Below are 19867 nucleotides of genomic sequence, written 5' to 3'. Positions count from 1 at the left end.
GTTGCTGAAGCTGGACTGGAACTGGAGCAGCAGAGTGGGAAGGGGGTGGGTAAATGGGAGAAAGTTACTTCCCAGAGAGGGGAAGGATTTTTTTTTGATCCCACGGGGTAGGTTAGACGCTTATACTTTTGCAGAATCTGCTCCACTTCTCCCTGGTGCTGGAGGCTTGAGCAGACTCTCTGCTGCTCGTTTTCTTCCAGTGTGGAAAACAAATCCTGAACTCCACTATTTGCCTCAGCCTGCGTGCACTGGCCAATACGGCCTGCAGGGTGCCAGCCAGGTCAGGCCTGGCAAATCATTGCTGCTTCTGAACTGTCTCTCCCGCCCCTTGCCGCTCAGTCTGACTCAACTTTGTCTTTGATGTTCGGGGCTCCTAGATTGTTGTATATAATCAATTCACTTGTTTTTTTGGGTCTTTGCTGTAAGAGGATCACAGGAAGTGTCTGACTACTCAGCCATCTTGGCCCCACCTCAGCCATGGTGTTTTGAATAGCGTCAGTGACTAAGGAAGACCAAAGAAGAATTGACCCTTTGAATCGTAGTGTTGGTGAAGAATATTGAATATACCACGGGCTACCAGAAGAACGATGAAATCCGTCTTGGAAGAAGTACAACCAGAGTGCTCCTTGAAGCAAAAATGGCGAGACTACGTCTCACGTACTTCGGACTTATTTTCAGGAGGGATCATATGTCATGCTTTGGTAAAGCAGAGGATCAGCAAAAAAGGATGACTCTCAAAGAGATGAATTGACACAGTGGCTGCAACGGTGGACTCAAGCATAACAACAATTGTGAGGATGGCACAGGACCAGGCAGTGTTTCGTTCTGTTATACATGGGGTCATTATGAGTCAGAACCAACTCGACAGCACCTAACAACAACAACAAAAGTATATTTGCATCTCTCTGAAAATAAACTCATATTTAAAATTGTAATCAAATTGCCTTCTACAATTTTTAAAATTAAAAAAAGAAAAACAAACGAATTAATGTCTCATTAACATACAGTAAAATTTACGCTTCTAGTGTACGTGTCTGTATCAATAAATACAAACAGATGTGGGACTACCATCACAATCAAGATACAGAACAGTTTTATCATCCTACAGAATTCCCTCATGTTTTTAATATTTTTGTGTCTTTCAGTTTTTAAATTAGCAGTAACCTTACTATCAGTTAATTCACTGCAGTTAAAGATACTATGATGTCATAAAGTAGTCAAGTACATTGTGGGGAACTTGAATTTTATGTCTGGTACAGCCCTTGAGTTCAGGGGTTGTGTGTGTATTTTATCTTAATTACACCCATGTGATAACTTTATTTGATAAACTGCCAAATTTATTTGGGCGATTGTAATGAAGATTTATATGCATCAAGAACTATGCTTATTTTCTGAAAGACAAGCCTATTGTAAATAACTTATACTTCAGCAAATTTTTGCACTTAATAAAATTCTAGTTAAAATGGCAGTTTTTTCTTTTTAGAATTATGTAGATATCCTTAAATTCATAGGAAGATTATTTTTAAAAAAGGGAGAAGTTTTTTTTAATTGTTATGAGGGGAGATATTCCATAGTAGATACTAAGTCATATTATAAAGAAATGAATAGCCCTTTCTCAGTGACCTTAATGTTGGTAAATCCATTGTGCATCTTCAGCGCTCATCTTACATGATCCCTCAGTTGAAATTTTTTTTTTTATAATTTTTATTGTGCTTTAAGTGAAAGTTTACAAATAAAGTCAGTCTCACACAAAAACCCATGTACACCTTGCTACACACTCCCAATTATTCTCCCCCTGATGAGACAGCCCACTCTCTCCCTCCACTCTCTCTTTTCGTGTCCGTTTCGCCAGCTTCTAAACCCCTCCACCCTCTCAACTCCCCTCCAGGCAGGAGACGCCAACATAGTCTCAAGTGTCCACCTGATACAAGAAGCTCACTCCTCACCAGCATCCCTCTCCAACCCATGGTCCAGTCCAATCCACGTCTGAAGAGTTGGCTTCGGGAATGGTTCCTGTCCCGGGCCAACAGAAGGTCTGGGAGCCATGACCACTGGGGTCCTTCCAGTCTCAGACCATTAAGTCTGGTCTTATGAGAATTTGGGGTCTGCATCCCACTGTTCTTCTGCTTCCTCAGGGGTTCTCTGTTGTGTTGCCTGTCAGGGCAGTCATCGGTTGTAGCCAGGCACCATCTAGTTCTTCTGGTCTCAGGCTGATATAGTCTCTGGTTTATGTGGCCCTTTCTGTCTCTTGGGCTCGTAATTACCTTGTGTCCTTGGTGTTCTTCATTCTCCTTTGATCCAGGTGGGTTGAGACCAATTAATGCATATTAGATGGCTGCTTGCTAACGTTTAAGACCCTAGACGCCACTGTCCAAAGTGGGATGCAGAATGTTTTCTTAATAAATTTTATTATGCCGGTTGACCTAGATGTCCCCTGAAACCATGGTCCCAAAACCCCTGCCCCTGCTACGCTGGCCTTTGAAGCATTCAGTTTATTCAGGAAACTTCTTTGCTTTTGGTTTAGTCCAGTTGTGCTGACCTCGCCTGTATTGTGTGTCGTCTTTCCTGTCGCCTAAGTACTTCTTATCTACTATTTGATTAGTGAATACCCCTCTCCCACCCTCCCTCCCTTCCCCCCTCGTAACCATCAAAGAATTTTTTCTTCTCTGTTTAAGCTATTTTTTGAGTGCTTATAATAGTGGTCTTATACAACATTTGTCCTTTTGCAGCTGACTAATTTCACTCAGCATAATGCCTTCCAGGTTCCTCCATGTTATGAAATGTTTCACAGATTCGTCACTGTTCTTTATCGACGCATAGTATTTCATTGTGTGAATATACCATAATTTATCCATTCATCTGTTGAGGGGCACCTTGGTTGCTTCCATCTTTTTGCTTTTGTAAACAGTGCTGCAGTAAACATGGGTGTGCATATATCTGTTCGTGTAAAGGGTCTTATTTCTCTAGGATATATTCCGAAGAGTGGGATTGCTGGATCGTGTGGTAGTTCTATTTCTAGCTTTTGAAGGAAGCTCCAAATCGATTTCCAAAGTGATTGTACCATTTTACATTCCCACCAGCAGTGTAGAAGTGTTCTAATCTCTCCACATCCTCTCCAACATTTATTATTTTGTGTTTTTTGGATTAATGCCAGCCTTGTTGGAGTGAGATGAAATCTCATTGTAGTTTTGATCTGCGTTTCTCTAATAGCGAATGATCGTGAACATTTCCTCATATATCTGTTAGCTACTTGAATGTCTTCTTTAATGAACTGTCTATTCATATCTTTTGCCCATTTTTTTCTAATAATTGTTTACATTTATTTTAGTTATACTAAAACTGTTACAGAAATGCATCAAAAAATTGTTTAAATTTTAATTCGTATGGGTGAAAATGTACATTAAACTGTCTATTACATGTCATCATCAAGTTTTTAGTAGTGTGTAATACTTTAGTTTAAAGTCAGATTTATTTATTTATTTTTTTAATTAACTTTTATTGAGGTTCAAGTGAACGTTTACAAATCAAGTCAGACTGTCACATATAAGTTTATATACACCTTACTCCGTACCCCCACTTGCTCTCCCCCTAATGAGTCAGCCCTTCCAGTCTCTCCTTTCGTGACAATTATGCCAGCTTCCAACTCTCTGTATCCTCCCATCCCCCCTCCAGACAGGAGATGCCAACACAGTCTCAAGTGTCCACCTGATATAATTAGCTCACTCTTTATCAGCATCTCTCTCCTACCCACTGTCCAGTCCCTTTCATGTCTGACGAGTACCATGACCGCCGGGATTCCTCTAGTCTCAGTCAGACCACTAAGTCTGGTCTTTTTATGAGAATTTGGGGTCCGCATCCCATTGATCTCCTGCTCCCTCAGGGGTTCTCTGTTGTGCTCCCTGTCAGGGCAGTCATCGGTTGTGGCCGGGCACCAACTAGTTCTTCTGGTCTCAGGATGATGTCGGTCTCTGGTTCATGTGGCCCTTTCTGTCTCTTCAGCTCTTAGTTATCGTGTGACCTTGGTGTTCTTCATTCTCCTTTGCTCCAGGTGGGTTGAGACCAATTGATGCATCTTAGATGGCTGCTTGTTAGCATTTAAGACCCCAGATGCCACGTTTCAAAGTGGGATGCAGAATGTTTTCATAATAGAATTATTTTGCCATTTGACTTTGAAGTCCCCTTAAACCATGGTCCCCAAACCTCCGCCCTTGCTCCACTGACCTTTGAAGCATTCAGTTTATCCTGGAAACTTATTTGCTTTTGGTCCAGTCCAGTTGAGCTGACCTTCCATGTATTGAGTGTTGTCCTTCCCTTCACCTAAAGCAGTTCTTATCTACTAATTAATCAGGAAAAAAACCTCTCCCACCCTCCCTCCCTCCCCTCCCTCATAACTACAAAAGTATGTGTTCTTCTCAGTTTATACTATTTATTAAGATCTTATAATAGTGGTCTTATACAATATTTGTCCTTTTGCCTCTGACTAATTTCGCTCAGCATAATGCCTTCCAGGTTCCTCCATGTTATGAAATGTTTCACAGATTCGTCACTGTTCTTTATCGATGCGGAGTATTCCATTGTGTGAATATACCACAATTTATTTAACCATTCATCCGTTGATGGACACCTTGGTTGCTTCCAGCTTTTTGCTATTGTAAACAGAGCTGCAATAAACAGGGGTGTGCATATATCTGTTTGTGTGAAGGCTCTTATTTCTCTGGGGTATATTCCGAGGAGTGGGATTTCTGGGTTGTATGGTAGTTCTATTTCTAGCTGTTTAAGATAACGCCAGATAGATTTCCAAAGTGGTTGTACCATTTTACATTCCCACCAGCAGTGTATAAGAGTTCCAATCTCTCCGCAGCCTCTCCAACATTTATTATTTTGTGTTTTTTGGATTAATGCCAGCCTCGTTGGAGTGAGATGGAATCTCATCGTAGTTTTAATTTGCATTTGTCTGATGGCTAATGATCGAGAGCATTTTCTCATGTATCTGTTAGCTGCCTGAATATCTTCTTCAGTGAGGTGTGTGTTCATATCCTTTGCCCACTTCTTGATTGGGTTGTTTGTCTTTTTGTGGTTGAGTTTTGACAGAATCATATAGATTTTAGAGATCAGGCGCTGGTCGGAGATGTCATAGCTGAAAATTCTTTCCCAGTCTGTAGGTGGTCTTTTTACTCTTTTGGTGAAGTCTTTAGATGAGCATAGGTGTTTGGTTTTTAGGAGCTCCCCGTTATCTGGTTTCTCTTCGTCATTTTTGGTAATGTTTTGTATTCTGTTTATGCCTTGTGTTAGGGCTCCTAAGGTTGTTCCTGTTTTTTCTTCCATGATCTTTATCGTTTTAGTCTTTATGTTTAGGTCTTTGATCCACTTGGAGTTAGTTTTTGTGCATGGTGTGAGGTATGGGTCCTGTTTCATTTTTTTCTTTTGGCCATTTTTTCATTGGGTTATTTGTCTTTTTGCAGTTGAGTTTCTGCAGTATCATGTAGGTTTGAGAGATCAGGTGCTGATTAGAAATGTCATAGCTAAAAACTTTTTCGCACTCTGTAGGCAGTCTTTTTACTCCTTTGGTGAAGTCTCTGGATGAGCATAGGTGTTTGATTTTTAGGAGCTCCAAGTTATCTAGTTTTTCTTCTACATTCTTTATAATGTTTTGTATACTGTTTATGCCATATATTAGGGCTCCTAACGTTGTCCCTATTTTTTCTTGCGTCATCTTTTATCGTTTTAGTTTTTATATTTAGGTCTTTGATCCATTTTGAGCTCGTTTTTGTACATGGAGTGAGGTATGTGTCTTGTTTCATTTTTTTGCAGATGGATATCCAGTATGCCAGCACCGTGTGTTGAAAAGACTGTCTTTTCTCCATTTAACTGTTTTGGGGCCCTTGTCAAAAATCAGCTGCTCATATGTGGATGGATTTATGTCTGGATTCTCAATTCTGTTCCATTGGTCCATGTATCTGTTGTTGTACCAGTACCGGGCTCTTTTGACTACTGTGGCAGTATAATAGTTTCTAAAATCAGATAAAGTAAGGCCTCCCACTTTATTCTTCTTTTTCAGTAATGCCTTATTTATCCGGGCCTCTTTCCCTTCCATATGAAGTTGGTGATTTGTTTCTCCATCTCATTAAAGAATGTCGTTGGGATAGATCACTTTTGGTAGAATAGACATTTTTATAATGTTGAGTCTTCCCGTCCATGATCAAGGTACGTTCTTCCACTTATGTAAGTCTCTTTTGGTTTCTTGCAGAAGTGTACTGTAGTTTTCTTTGTGTAAGTCTTTTACATCCCTGGTAAGATTTATTCCTAAGTATTTTATCTTCTTGGGGGCTACTATAAATGGCATTGATTTGGTGATTTCCTCTTGCATGTTCTTTTTGTTGCTATAAAGGAATCCAACTGATTTGTGTATGTTCATCTTGTGTCCCGATACTCTGCTGAACTCTTCTATTAGTTTCAGTAGTTTTCTGGAGGATTCCTTAGGGTTTTCTGTGACTAAGATCATGTCATCTGCAAATAGAGATACTTTGACTTCTTCCTTGCCAATCTGGATGCCCCTTATTTCTTTATCTAGCCTAATTTCTCTGGTTAGGACTTTCAGCACAATGTGGAATAAGAGTGGTGATAAAGGGCATCCTTGTCTGGTTCCTGATCTCAATGGGAATGTTTTCAGGCTCTCTCCATTTAGGGTGATGTTGGCTGTTGGCTTTGTATAAATACCCTTTATTAAGTTGATTAATTTCCCTTCTATTCCTATTTTGCTGAGAGTTTTTGTCATGAATGTGTGTTGAACTTTGTCAAATGCCTTTTCTGCATGAATTGATAAAATCATGTGATTCTTGTCTTTTGTTTTATTTATGTGGTGGACTACATTAATTGTTTTTCTAACATTGAACCATCCCTGCATATCTTGGTATGACTCCCACTTGATCATGGTGAATTATTTTTTTGATATGTTGTTGAATTCTATTGGCTAGAATTGTGTTGAGGATTTTTGCCTCTACATTCATGAGGGATATAGGTCTATAGTTTTCTTTTCTTGTGGTGTCTTTACCTGGTTTTGGTATCAGGGATATGGTGGCTTCATACAATGAGTTTGGTAGTATTCCATCTTTTTCAATGCTCTGAAATACCTTTAGTAGTAGTGGTGTTAACTCTTCTCTGAATGTTTGGTAGAACTCTGCAGTGAAGCCCTGGGGACGAGGGCTTTTTTTTTGTTGGGAGTTTCTTGATTACCTTTTCAACCTCTTCTTTTGTTATTGGTCTATTTGGTTGTTCTACCTCTGTTTGTGTTAGTTTAGGTAGATAGCGTGTTTCTAGGAATTCATCCATTTCTTCTAGGTTCTCAAATTTGAGTGTAGTTTTTCATAGTAATCTGATACGATTCGTTTACTTTCAGTTGGGTCTGTTGTAATATCGCCCCTCTCATTTATTATTTGTGTTATTTGCTTCCTCTCCTGTTTTTCTTTTGTCATTTTGGACAGTGGCTTATTAATTTTGTTGATTTTTTTTTTTTTTTTCAAAAAACCAGCTTTTGGTCTTGTTAATTCTTTCAATTGTTTTTCTGCTTTCTATTTTATTTAGTTCTGCTCTAATTTTTATTACTTGTTTTCTTCTGGTGCCCGTGCATTTCTTCTGTTGCTCCCTTTCTGTTTGTTCTAGTTGCAGGGATAATTCTTTGATTTTGGCCCTTTCTTGTTTTTGGATGTGTGCATTTATTGATATAAATGTGCCTCTGAGCACCGCTTTTGCTGTGTCCCAAAGGTTCTGATAGGAAGTGTTTTCATTCTCATTGGATTCTCTGAATTTCTTCATTCCTTCGTTAATGTCTTCTATAATCCAGTCTTTTTTGAGCAGGGTATTGTTCAGTTTCCAAGAGTTTGATTTCTTTTCTTGTTATTGATTTCTACTTTTATGGCCTTATGGTCAGAGAACATGCTTTGTAATATTTCAGTGTTTTGGATTTTGCTGAGGCTTGCTTTATGACCTAATATGCGGTCTATTCTAGAGAATGTTCCATGTGCACTAAAAAAAGTGTAGTTGGTTGCTGTTGGGTGGAGTGTTCTGTATATGTCTACGAGGTCAAGTTGGTTGATTGTGGCACTTAGGTCTTCCGTGTCTTTATTGAGCTTCTTTCTGGATGTCCTGTCCTTCATTGAAAGTGGTGTGTTGAAGTCTCCTACTATTATTGTGGAGCTGTCTATCTCACTTTTCAGTGCTGATAGAGTTTGTTTCATGTATCTTGCAGCCCTGTCATTGGTGCGTAAGTATTTAATATGGTTATATCTTCTTAGCGTATTGTCCCTTTAATTATCCTATAGTGTCCTTCCTTATCCTTTCTGATGGATTTAACTTTAAAGTCTATTTTGTCAGAAATTAATATTGCCACTGCTGCTCTTTTTTGATTGTTTGCTTGATATATTTTTTTTCATCCTTTGAGTTTTAGTTTGTGTCTCTATGTCTAAGGTGTGTCTCTCATAGGCAGCATATAGATGGATCTTGTTTCTTAATCCATTCTGCCACTCTCTGTCTCTTTATTGATGCATTTAGTCCATTTACATTCAGTGTGATTATAGACAGGTATGAATTTAGTGGTATCATTTTAATGTCTTTTTTTCTGTGTTTACAGTTTCTTTTTCCCACATGATTTTGTGTGCTGAGTAGATTTTCTTTATATATTGTCCTTTCCTCATATATGTTGTTGATTTTGTTTCTGCTGAATCTCTATTTTTCTCTTGTATTTTATTTTGATGAGTAGGATTGTTTGTCTCCATATTATTTACCCCTATTTTTCTAAATTTAAAGCTAACTTTTATTTCTTTGTATCGCTGTATCTTCTTCTCCATATGGAAGGTGTATGATTACACTCTTAGTCCCTCTTTATTATTTTAATGTTGTATTTTATATAATAACATCGCCATTACCCTGTGTTGTGCTTTTTTTTTTTTTTTTTTTTAATCTTGCTTTGTTTTTTGGATTTCCCTGTCTGGTTTGACTTCTGGTTGCTCTGCCCAGTGTTCTAGTCTTGGGCTGATACCTGATATTATTGATTTTCTAACCAAAGAACTCCCTTTAGCATTTCTTATAGTTTTGGTTTGGTTTTTACGATTGCCCTCAACTTATGTTTATCTGGAAATGTCTTAATTTCACCTTCATATTTAAGAGACAGTTTTGATGGATATATGATCCTTGGCAGGCAATTTTTTTCCTTCATGTTTTTAAATATATCATCCCATTGTCTTCTTGCCTGCATGGTTTCTGCCGAGTAGTCTGAGCTTATTCTTATTGGCTCTCCCTTGTAGGTGACTTTTCTTTTATCCCTCTCTGCTCTTACAATTGCCTCCTTATCTTTGGTTTTGGCACATTGGGTTATAATATGTCTTGGTGACTTTCTTTTAAGATCTGCCTTATGTGGAGTTCAATGAGCATCATGGATAGGTATCTTCTCTTCTTTGACAATATCATGGAAGTTTTCTGCCAACAAATCCTCAGCAATTTTCTCTGTATTTTCTGTTATCCCTCCCTGTTCCGGCACTCCAGTCACTCGTAGGTCATTTCTCTTGGTAGAGTCCCACATGATTCTTAAGGTTTCTTCATTTTTTTTTAATTCTTTTATCTGATTTTTCTTCAAATGTATTAGTGCCAAGTGATTTACCTTCGAGTTCAGAAATTCTAGCTTCTACTTGCTCAATTCTGCTCCTCTGACTTTGTATTGAGTTATCTACTTCTGTAATTTTATTGTTCATCTTCTGAATTTCTGAATGCTGTCTGTCTCTGGATTTTTTCCAGCTTATTAAACTTTTCATTGTGTTCCTGAATATTGTAAGTTCTTCCGTTGCTTTATCTGTGTGTTCCTTGGCTTGTTCTGCATATGGCCTGATTTCCTTCCTGATGTCTTGAAGGGTTCTGTATATTAAACTTTTGTATTCTGCATCTGGTAATTCCAGGAATGCACATGAAAGTGCATCTAGAAGATCCCTGGATTCTTTGTTTTGAGAGCCTGTTGAGGTGATCATGGCCTGTTTCTTTATGTGACTTGATATTGACTGTTGTCTCTGAGCCATCTATAAGTTATTGTATTAGTTTATGCTTGCTTACTGTGTCATATCTGCTTGCTTTATTTTGTTTTGGTATACCCCTGTGGGTTGCTTGAGTGAGCTAGCTTGATTATTTTTGCCTTTTGAGTTCTGGTGTCCTGTCCCCAGCTGGCTAGAGCTGTTATCAGGTGTATCTGTCTAGGAGTCCATTCAGTTTGCTTGTATAAATTCAACTCAGGTTTCCAGGTAGCTGATATCCAGTGTGTGGTATAGGCTCTTTCCTACAGTCTTAGAGGGGCGGGGTGATTGGCGTATATACTGGTATCTGATTGTATCGGGGTCACGCTCTGAACAAGGCAGGGGTCTGAGAACCGACCCCCAAGTGTCTCTGAGGAAAACGTGTCTCTGTTCCCTAGAGCATGCTGGTGGGTGGGTTCTGCAGAGGGACCATGGGCACCCAAAGTTTTTGGTTGTAAGGACTGGGAGGTACCAGTAATCTTTGCACCCCTGTCACGGGTGGCTGGGTGACCTGAGTGGAGCTACCAGTCCTTAGGTCCCTGATGTGGGTAGGTGAGGACCTTGTTTAATAGGCAAAGCAATGTCAAACACCCACCTCTCCACAGCACAGCTGAAATGGTTGGAGTTTGCCAACAAGGGCCTATTCTCCTGAAATAGGCCCACACAGGTGCATGCAGAAGGGAAAGGTGCTCAAGGTCCTTGGACGGTTTATTCCTGCACAGGAGCCACTTCTGTCCTGAGCTCCCCAGATTAATGGAGGCAGCAAATTATCTTTTACCCCCAGTTGCAAATTTTTCCCTTCCCCAAGTCCAGGAGAATGGCTCTAGGTGCTCACCAGGGTCTATCTCAGGCCCAGGGATTCAGCCACTGAAGCCGGCTTGGGCGGGGAGGGCACGGTAACATATACACAGGTACTTAGCTTTTGCCGAGGGTATCGTTCTCCTCAGATTCAAGAGGTGTGAGTGGGCTGTGTGGCTGGCTGCTTCTCCCTGAGGAAACTGCGGCAGAACGCTAGTACCAGCCAGCAGCCGCTGCCACTGCTGCTCCAGGAATGGTGCCTGAGGGCTCCCCACGATTCAGGTCTGGTAACTCCTCTCCACTTCTGAATGGCCTTCTTCCTCCCCCTGCCCCTAAGTTCATTGTCTAAGCTTGGTTTGATGCTCAGGGCTCCCAGCTTGTCACAGATATACTCGTTTCACTTGTTTTTTTGGGTCTTTGTTGTAAAGAGGGCTTGACGGAAGCGTCTGTCTTCTGCCATCTTGGCTCCGCCTCCCTGAATTGAATTCTTCACACTCCTTCCATTGGCTTCCACCACAGTATAGTCCCCTTGTTGTCCTCTTTCTACTGACTTTGCACTGTCATAATCAACTATCTTGGCATTCGTTAGGGTCCATTATTGGGCCTTCTTTTCACTGTATAAACTCTTCTGGCCATTTTTTCTGTGCCTCCAACTTCAGTAACTTACCATCTACGTATATACCAAAAACCAAACAAAACCCTTTGCCATTTAGTTGATTCTGACTCATAGCGACCCTGTAGGACAGAGTAGAACTGTCCCTTAGGATTTCCAAGGAGTGGCTGGTGGATTCGAACTGCTGACCTTTTGGTTAGCAGCCAAGCTCCTGACCACTACGCCACCTGGGCTCCACGTATATACCAAAGACTCCTAAGTTTACATTCCTAACCTCCAGCCTTCAGCTTTCTACAAAACAACTGCTGCATGTGAGCCTCTCAAAGATATCCCTTGATTTCACGTTTTGAATATATTTTTTGTTTTCACTGCCAGTGCTTCAAATTTTCTATTGTAATCATTGATCCATGTTTCCAGCTTAAAGTTATAGTTACAAGTAAATGATGTACTTTGGTGGAACTAAATTCAGTGTTTGAAGGGAAAAAAAAAGATCTGTCTTGGCAGTTATTCTTAATACTAATAAGTTGCTTTATGTTTAGAATGTTTTAGTTTCATAAGTGATCAGATTCTGGACATATTTTCAAGTTAAGCTGATGAAACTTGTTGATAGGTTGAAAGTGCAGTGAGGTGGAAACTTGAGTCACTTGAGTTTTGAACATGATCTCAAATGAGCAATTAGATATGAGTCAGGTGTTCAGCAAAGTAGTCTGGGCTGGAAAGGGGATTGGATGAAATAACCTGGTAAATCAGTTTAAAGAATACTCTGTAGATGAATGCTGGGGTGTTCCAACATCTAGGAGATGAGAAACCAGCAAAGGCAACTGAGAAGAAGTAGCCAGTAATAATAAGGAAAATGAGGAGAGGGTGGTGTCCCTGGAATGTAGTGAAGAAAAAGTTTCAAGGAGATGGAGTAAGCTTGCATGTGTGTGTAGTGGAATTTAGTGTTTGGGGTGCCTATTAAACTTCTAGTCCCTGGGTGGCATAAACCAGGGGTGGATTACCTGATAAGCAAGGTAAACATGGGCTTACTTGTGCTTGCTTAGTTAAGTAGTAAACAGCTTAGTAAGTAAGCATGAGTAAGTAAGATTAGTACGTAAGCACGATAAGCTTGTGCTTACCTTCCTTTTTGGGTTTACCTTCCTTTTTACCTTCCCTTGTCAGGGAAACGCTGGTGGTATAGTGGTTAAGTGCTACGGCTGCCAACCAACAGGTCGGCAGTTCAAATCTGCCAGGCGCTCCTTAGAAACTCTATGGGGCAGTTCTACGCTGTCCTGTAGGGTCGCTGTGAGTCAGAATCGGCTCGATAGCAGTGGGTTTGGTTTTGGTTTTGGCCCTTGTCAGGGATCGTAAATTTGAAAAGTGGCTTTGATTCTGTCAGAATGTGCTGTAGGCTTAGGAGAGAGATAGTTGCCAGCTATACCTAGAAGCACATTCTTTGATGTGGTGGAAAAAAACGTGAAATTGTTCACTACAGATGATCTGGTAAGCAAGGAAAGCACTGTGTTTATCTTGTTTATTGGATAATCCGCCCCTGGTACAAACAGTCAGTGCCTTTGGCTCCTAGCCAAAGGTTGGAGGTTCAAGTCCACACAGAGGTGCTTCAGAAGAAAGGCCTACTTCGAAAAAATCAGCCATCGAAAACCCTGTGGAGCACATTTTGACTCTGACACATGGGTTTGCCATGAGTCAGAGTCGACTTAACTGTTTTTTTCGTTAGACATCCAACTGGAGAGGTCAGGTAATTCAGCATGTAAGCCTGGAGGTCAAGGGTGATTCCTGGCTGGAGATAGAAGTTGGGAAGTCGTTGTCAGCATCTGGTACTTTGAAAAGTCAGCCCAGTAGCACAGAATCAACAAGGAGAGGAGGGATAGAACTTTTTCCCCTGAGAATTCAAAATATAATTTAAAAATTTTTTATTACTGTAGGTTCAGTCTTAGGGACTGTTCCTAACAGAGTCCGTTATGGCCTAGTGTTTTGTTTCTCAAAGTCTGGTCCTAGAGCAGCAGCATCTGATTTTTACCTTCTGATCTTCTTTCATATTTCTTACGACAAAAGAGCCACGTGCTTACATTTTCTAAGACCTTCCAAGTTTATAATTATACAGTTTTTTAGATATTTTACTGTGTTTTTGGTGAAAGTTTACATAGCAAATTAGGTTCCCATTTAACAATGTATATACATATTTTTCAGTGATGTTGGTTACATTTTCCACATTGTCAACATTCTCATTTCTGTTCGAATTATTCCATTTACATTAATCTTTGCGCCCCCCCCCCCCCCGCCCATCTTCTCATCTTTGCATTAGGGTAAATGTTATCCATTTGTCTCATGTAAATGTGTTTGTTTGTTTTTTTAAGGAGCACAGTGCTGTACTCATGGATGATATTCTTTATTTTATGAGCCAATCTGTTATTTAGCTGAAAGGTGACCTCAAGGAGTGGTTTTAGTTCAGCGTTTAAAGAATATCTCAGGGCGATAGCCTCAGGGGTTCCTCTAGTCTCTATCAATCCAGTCAGTCTTGTCATTTTTAAGAATTTGGGTTTTTTTCTACACTTTTCTCCCATTCTCTTTGGGACCATTTATTGGAGTCTTGGTGGTGCAGTGGTTAAGAGCTATGGCTGCTAACCAAAAGGTCGGTAGTTTGAATCTACCAGCCACTCCTTGGAAGCCCTGTGGGGCAGTTCTCCTCTGTCCTGTAGGGTCGCTGTGAGTTGGAATCAACTTCATGGCAATGGGATTGGTTTTTGGTATTGTGTCCCTGGTCAAAACAATCGGTAGTGGTAGCTGGGCACCACGTAGTTCTTCTGATCCCAGAATAGATGAGGCTGTGGTTTGCATAGGCAGTCCTGTAGAGTAGTTTCTTCTCTGAGTCTTTGGTTTCCTTCTTTCTCTTTTGCTTCAGATGAGCAGAGACCAATAGTTGTATATTAGGTGGCTGGCTGCTCTGTCATACATTTCTGACAAGAAGCCCTCTGACTTCTTGTCCATGTCTATAGCCTTAAATCCAAGTTTTATTCTGTTTCTGAATATGGCCTAAATTGTGAGCTCCTCAAGTATAGCATCTATCAGTTTACCCTTTTCCACAGTAAATGTAAATAGAAACTTTATATCTTTCACTTTTATCATACTTGCATTCTTGAGTTCTTCAAAAATTCCAGTTTCTTTACCATGCCTCACCACTTACTAGTCCTTGATAGTTGGAATCAACTCAACAGCATCAGGTTTGGTTTTTTTTTTTTCACTCTGCTTGTATCCATGGCCATTTACTTGATCACTCACACTATCTTCAGCTCCCTTACTATGTTTTTATTGTTAGCTGCTGTTGAGTCAGCCCCTGACTTGTGGTGACCCCATGCACAATCGAATGAAATGATGCTTGGTCCTACGCCATCCCATGGTTAGTTGCTGATCGAACCATTGTGATTCATAGGGTTTTTATTGGCTGATTTTGGAGGTAGATCGCCAAGCCTTATCTTCCTAGTCTGTCTTAGTCTGTGAGCTCCACTGAGACCTGTTCAGGCTCATAGCAACATATAAGCCATCGCTGACAGACAGGTAGTGGCAACACATGAGGTGCATTGGTCACGAATCAAGCTCGAGTTTCCCACATGGAAGGCAAAAATTTTACCATGGAACCATCAGTACCTTCCCCACACTTACACCTGTCCAATAAACTTTCAGTCTGAATCAGCACAGTTCCCTCCTCCATCCCAAAACCTGGGGGACTGAGCTCAGATGGAGAAGTGGAGGGAAAAATGGTTTCCATTCTCAGAGGAGGCCATGTGGCTGAGTGATTAAGGCTTAGGACTCAGATGCTTCTGTTCTAACCTGGGCTCTGCACTTTACTAGTTGTGTGACCCTGGGCCATGTTAACCTCTTTAAGACTCAGTTTTTCAAACTTACTTTTTCATCTTTCGTGCAGGTGTGAGGATTAAATAAGTTATTGCCTGTCAGGCACCTAACCAGCCAGAGAAAGCAGTCTTTAAATATTAGCTGCTCTAATCATTTGGGTTTCAGTGTAGTTTTGCCTTGTTCTTAGTTTTGTCCTTTTCTAGTTAGCAGCAGTTCCAAAAGTGCCTCCTTGTAGAAGCCATACCTTAAAGTGATAACAGTTACATATTTTTAAAATTATATTTATAATGTATCTTCATATATGCAGTCTTATAAACAGGAGTTCATTGGAATCATCAGTGAGGTATCTCTTGTTTTTTATGAACTTACTTTCAAATTTGTTGGCATTGAGTTCTTTGCTAGTAGAGTGAAAATACCATTTAGTCCCTGGTATTTTTTTTTTATTATTATTTAAATGGCAGGAATTTATATTGTAGAGAGAAAGACCATAAAGTATACTTTGTAGGTAGTTTGTAAATAGGCTATAACAGCAAAATTTCCAAACTTGACAACCACTATATATGAAATTGTATATTTTTACTTCACCTTGTTACAATTGAATTATAGTAGCAGAATGGAAGTCTGCCACTGTGAAGGAGAATATGAGTTTTAAGTGTTTTTAATGTTTGTAAATACTATCTTTTCCCCAACCTAAGTGCAAAGCTGCACAGACTCTGCTTCTCTACTATGTTTGGGAGGACCATCACAGCATAATTGTTTATATCTAAATTAAGGTCATTATAGCCTTCTTGCTAGTTGAGTGGGTTGACTGCTAGCTCCATAGTACATTAATTGACACATGCCATTTCTGAACAAGGCCAGTTAGTTATAATGTACACAGAGTAATAAAATAATTTGTATTAGAGATGTTATAAGACTTTTTACAAAATTTACTGAGATTGCCATACCATTTAGAATACCATACACCTTCCAGAAATTTTGTATTTGCCTTGCTTTTCAGACCTGTATAGATACTCAACTTAATTGTGGAACTTGCACACAGTTACAGGATTAGGAAAAATGAAGACATGGCTAACCTTTCTCTGCTGTGGAAGGAGAAAAAGATACATGATGACAGTTCTTTGTACATAGTCATTCTAGCTTTCCATTTGTCTTTTGAGGACATTGAGAGAGTTCAAAGGATTTTGACTATGATTATACAGGCTCCCATTGTTCTAAAACTTCTAATTTATCAGCCTAGATTGCTGTCCATACAATTGTGAATTCCAGATACGGATTGTTGTGAAAGTTGTGATAGTCTAAAACTTTTAAGTAAGCCGTACTACATTTTATGCTTTATTTGCTGAACTTAACAGATTATAGTCTAATGAAATAAATGTCAAAAAGTTCAATATGTAGATTGAGTATAACTATTAATAGGTGACTCAAGTAAAATATGACTGAACATCTTATTTGGGAATATGAACTCCACCCCCACCTTACTTTACTAATTAAAGAAAGTTACCAGATTCCCTGTCCTCTGCTGCTTCCTTACATTAAAGCACAAATGCTGTACGTGGTTATTTTTTAAACTACTTTTTAAAAATAAACTTTTATTTTGGAATAATCTTAGATTTACAGAAAAAGTTAATGCTACAGAGAATTTCTGTACGCATTACTCAGTTTCCCCTAATGTTAACATCTTACCTAACTGTGGTAAAAAAAAAAAAACAAAAACAACTGTGGTACATGTGTTAAAACCCAGAAACCAACACTGATACGTTTACAATTAACTAAACTCTTAGACACCTGGTTTTCCACTAATATCCAATGCCAGAAACCATGTTGAACACAGTTAACTAATTTTTAATAATTCCCTGTCTTCAAATAGCCACTGTGGTTTCCTATTAGATTGAGTAAAAAAGCATGACTAGTTAGGATAAAAAAAAAAAAAAAGTTAGGATAGTACCAGTTAATAGCTCACCTCCCTTCACTTCCTATTCTTTGTTTCTTCTTTTTCACCAGTGCGAATCTATTATAGAGCAAAGAAAAAGAGATGTGGAACTTCCTCAGTCACCTTTTCATATCTTCACTCTTAAAACCAGTACATTATAAAATATGAACATTGTTCACTCGCAAATGAACATCACTGAAAATATATAAAGGTGTATAGCCTAAGTGTTTTCTCAGGTCATTTGACCTTTTTCATGCCGATTTGTTACATTTTCCTTCTTTGTTTTAGGCAGTGAACTTCTAGAATTGAGTTTGACTCCGCATCATAGCTCATGTTAGGCTTTGAGTGTAGGATATACACATGAAGGATAATGATCGTGATTGGTTACTAGTATTTTATACGTAAAAAAAAAGTATTAGTCATATTTATTTTACCAACTGTGGAGATAGCGTATTTCTGGTGCTTATGTATAGTATTCATACATGTCAGTTGAGTATGGTCATTCTGCCTCCCCAGCTCCCTCCTCTTTTTTAAATCAAACTATCTGAATTATGCTTATTTTCTGTTTTTAGGATTATCAGAACATGAGAACTAATTTTCTTATTAAATTGAAGGGGTAAAACCAAGTATACTATGTTGTTGTTGTTAGGTGCTGTCGAATCGCATCGAACTCATAGCGACCCTCTGTACCACAGAACGAAACACTGCCCGGTCCTACACCATTCTCACAATCGTTGTTAAGCTTGAGCCCATTGTTGCAGCCACTGCACCAGTCCACCTCATTGAGAGTCTTCTCTTTTCTGCTGACTCTGTACTTTACCAAGCATGATGTCCTTCTCCAGGGACCGATCCCTCCTGACAATGTGTCCAAAGTATGTAAGACATAGTCTTGCCATCTTCTAAGGAGCACTTTGCTTGTACTTCTCCTAGGACAGACTTACTTGTTCATTCTTTTGGCAGTACCATCGTATATTCGATATTCTTCACCAACGCCGCAATTCAAAGTTGTCAGTTCTTCCTCAGTCTTCCTTATTCATTGTCCAGCTTTCGCGTGCATATGATGCGATTGAAAATACCATGACTTGGGTCAGGCACACCTTACTCTTCAAGGTGACATCTTTGCTTTTCAATACCATAAAGAGATCTTTTGCAGCCTGTTTGCCTGATGCAGTGCATCTTCTGATTTCTTGACTGCTGTTACCATGGGTGTTGATTGTGGATCCAAGTAAAATGAAATCTTTGACAACTTCGATATTTTCTCCATTTATCATGATGTTGCTTATTGGTCCAGTTGTGAGGATTTTTGTTTTCTTTTATGTTGAGGTGTAATCTGTACTGAAGGCAAGTAGTCTTTGATCTTCATCAGTAAGTGCTTCAAGTCCTTTTCACTTTCAGCAAGCAAGGTTGCGTCATCTGCATGACACAGGTTGTTAATGATTCATCCTCCAACCCCGATGCCCCATTCTTCATGTAGTCCAGCTTCTCCGATTATTTGCTCAGCGTACAGATTGAACAGGTATGGTGAAAGGATACAACCCTGACGCACACCTTTCCTGACTTCAAACCACTCACTATCCCGTTCTGTCTGAACGACTGCCTCTTGACCTATGTACTGGTTCCTCATGAGCACAGTTAAGTGTGCTGAAATTCCCTTTCTTCGCAACGTTATCCGTAATTTCTTATGATCCACACAGTCACGTGCCTTCGCGTAGTCAATAAAACACAGGTAAACATCCTTCTGGTATTCTTTGCTTTCATCCAGGATCCATCTGACATCAGCAGTGATATCCCTGGTTCCACGTCCTCTTCTGAATCCGGCCTGAATTTCTGGCAGTTCCCGTCAATATACTGCTCCAGCCACTTTTGAATGATCTTCAGCAACATTTTGCATGCATTTGATATTAATGATATTGTTTGATAATTTCTGCATTCGGTTGGATCACCTTTCTTGGGAATAGGCATAAATATGAATCTCTTCCAGTCAGTTGGCCAGGTAGCTGTCTTCCCAATTTTTTCGCATAGATGAGTGAGCACCTCCAGCACTGCATCTGTTTGTTGAAATAGCTCAGTTGATACTCCGTCTATTCCTTGAGGCTTGTTTTTCACCAGTGCCTTCAGTGCTTCTTGGACTTCTTTCTTCAGTGCCATCGGTTCCTGATCATATGCTACCTCTTGAAGTGGTTGAACACTGACCAGTTCTTTGGGGTACGATGACTGTGTATTCCTTCCATCTTCAAGTATAATATAGTACTATTAAGTCAAGGAAGAAAATAAGGTTAGTGTGGTAGTTGGGAGTGTTATAGAAACATGGTTCTGTTATATATGGTTCTGAAAACTATTTTCTATTTTTATTATAATGGCAAACTTTAATTGTAATATTTCTTAAATATAGAAGGAAAATGAGATGGCTTTAGAATACCTCTGCTAAATCATTTTGGAATGATCAAATGCAGCCATTTAGCAATTTGTTTCATTCCTGTCAGTTTAAATAATCAATTCTGTTTTATAGGCTTAGCTCTTAAAATTTCAGGTTGTGGTATGTAACTCCATATATGCTCTAGGTAATATTTTAAGATGATTCTTGTGCTAGCAGCAAGTACCAATTATTTTGTAACCAAA

The 19867-nt window shown here is 39.5% G+C and overlaps 1 protein-coding gene across 9 annotated transcripts in view; it reads left to right on the top strand.

Moving 5' to 3' along the window:
- RNF38 (ring finger protein 38) overlaps nucleotides 1-19867 on the top strand; it is a 172264-nt gene that overhangs the window by 101326 nt on the left and 51071 nt on the right. The gene's annotated exons all lie outside the window — the stretch shown is intronic.

The sequence above is a fragment of the Elephas maximus genome, chromosome 9 (assembly GCF_024166365.1).
Source record: "Elephas maximus indicus isolate mEleMax1 chromosome 9, mEleMax1 primary haplotype, whole genome shotgun sequence".
NCBI lineage: Eukaryota > Metazoa > Chordata > Mammalia > Proboscidea > Elephantidae > Elephas > Elephas maximus.
This window is presented reverse-complemented; position numbering and strand designations above follow the sequence as displayed.